This window comes from Leptidea sinapis, chromosome 23 (genome assembly GCF_905404315.1).
Source record: "Leptidea sinapis chromosome 23, ilLepSina1.1, whole genome shotgun sequence".
Taxonomy (NCBI): Eukaryota; Metazoa; Arthropoda; class Insecta; order Lepidoptera; family Pieridae; genus Leptidea; species Leptidea sinapis.
The window spans coordinates 2662971-2665369 of record NC_066287.1 but is presented as its reverse complement, the minus strand read 5'-3'; the positions used below and the strand labels follow the sequence as shown (position 1 = coordinate 2665369).

At 36.4% G+C, this 2399-nt stretch overlaps 1 long non-coding RNA gene across 1 annotated transcript; it reads left to right on the top strand.

Annotated features, from left to right (window-relative positions):
- The first annotated feature begins 493 nt into the window (after positions 1-493).
- Positions 494-2081, top strand: LOC126971505 (uncharacterized). The gene is made up of 3 exons (XR_007730925.1): positions 494-535; positions 670-848; positions 1966-2081. It is a non-coding gene; the product is annotated as an uncharacterized LOC126971505 (long non-coding RNA).
- The last annotated feature ends 318 nt before the right edge of the window (positions 2082-2399 follow it).

Below are 2399 nucleotides of genomic sequence, written 5' to 3'. Positions count from 1 at the left end.
TCCCCTGGTATAGCTCGTGACCTGATAATGCTTGCATATTGCTAAAGATAACCTACCTAAGTACATTTCTAATTATATAATTGTCGTGGATTATTCAAAATATAACATTATTCAATTCTCGATACTGCTATCCCGATACAGAAACCGAAATCTATAATTGATTTAATAACCCAGCCTAAACCCTAATTTGAGCTAGAAGAAAAAAAAAGCAAAGTCTTAGTCGGGACGTTCCGAAAACTCGAAACCAGACGTATCATTACACGCGTCCAACACGCAATTTCTCTTAAAAAACGAACCTCCAAATCTCTAATTTACCGAAAAAACTGTATCATTCACGACCCTTTTATTTTTTTCGTTTTAAAATCCAAGTTTGAACGCGTGACTTTTGACTGACTGTTCGGCCCGCGGCCGTTTCCTATCCTAAACGCAACCGCAGAAAAAAAATAAACAAAAATGGCGTTGGCGCCCGACGCTCGCGTGCTTCGGAAAGGGCCTTTGGAAAAAATAATACTATTACCTGTTGAGTCGGCTTTCGGTAAAAGAAATGGTCATAGGATTAGGTGTATAATTATTTTTATTGGTCGCAAAATCGAGATATAAATGGATAAGTAATGTAATAATTGTTATTTATGTTTCTGTTTTACTTAAATGAATCTATTTGTTTTTTAGGCGGTAGTTCTTCACAAGTTTTATTCAGGTTGGAGCTTACACGTTACGGACATTAGATCATTTACATCTAGATAGACTTGGATGGCTGTGTAAACGTCTTAAAAAATTGAGGTTGACAGTTAACCTCTCTTTTGAGCAATGTACGCACACTAACACAATGTGTCATACAAATCTCGAGTGTAAGTAGTAGCTTGTCACGCACACTAAAGTAATAAGCGTGGCCTGTTTTCATCGGTTTTCTAGCAGTAAGAGGCTCTATCTAGAGTTATAAATTATCTGAGGACAGAACATCAAAAATATCATATTTCTGCTTAACCATTTTAAATATTTCAAGTTTACACGGCATTCTGATATAGACATCTGTACTTAAGTAATTATTTTGAAGGTACCCATGTCGTATCGTCCCGGAAACACCGCACAAGGAAGCTCATTCCACAGCTTTGTAGTACGTGGAAGAAAGCTCCTTGAAAACCGCACTGTGGAGGACCGCCACACATCCAGATGGTGAGGATGATATCCTAACTTTTGGCGTGTCGTGCGTTACTGCATTTACCTTCCCAAATCGGCAGTAGATTTTTCAGGTACACAAAAACCGAGTGTGCCGCGCGGCACTCTACTCCCTCACTTAGTTCTGACCCTTATTTTGTTTATGAGATGGTTTAGTTTGCATTGTCTTATAGCTTTCAAATACATTCAGTCAAATGATCCTAATTATAAGCAATCTATTGATACATGTAAAATAATACGCATTGACAGAAAACGATGCGCGAGTGTCAAAATTGCGCGGATCTGAGGCATATCGCGCGATCAGTGTTTCCCGGAACGAAAAAGTTAGCGTTTTACTTATTGTAGGACATACAAATCATGCCATGGGGTGATGGGGTCTCGACGACGGCATAGCCGAATGGTTAGTGACCCTGACTACTAAGCTAGAGGTCCCGGGTTCGAATCCCGGTAGGTGCAATCATTTATATGATGAATATGGATGTTTGTTTCCGAGTCATGGATGTTTATATGTATTTATGTGTTTAAGGAAGTATATTGTATTAAATATATCGTTGTCTTGTACCCATACTACAGGCCATGCCTAGTTTGCGGCAAGATAATTTGTGTAAAAGTGTGTCAATATTATTATTATTATATTATTATATAAACCTAAATTATTTCTTTACTCGTAGAGGTTAAAATAAAATATTGGTGATGGTACGCTATGAAAAGTAATATGAATAAAACAACTAAAACATTCAAACGTATTAATGTCCAAAACTGTCTATAAACTTTAGATCTCTTTTTCAGTACGTTGTGAGACACGAGGCAGTTCAAGATTTGGCATAGTAAAAATTTGCATAGCGAAGAAGAAAGAAAAGCAAAAACTGATAATATTATAAATCAATCATTGTCAACTTTATGAACAGAGAGTGTAGTATGAATAATAAATGGAGTGAGAGACATTAATCGCCTGAATAAATTTTGCTAGCAATGTATACATTGTACTGTTTAATTACTTTTTATTTAAGGAAAATCTTTTTATTTAGTGTTTATTCTTGTTATTTTATCAGTACACACCCCACGGTGTGCAATCTAGCTTTTTTCTCAAGAGTAGGATACTACATTTACGTATGAAATTTAGATTGTGTTGGTAGGGCCCGTATGTCGAACTCAGATAAAATTCACAACCTGTTAAAAACCACCGATGCTTGTAGCTTAAGGTTTTTTTATGACAATAAGGG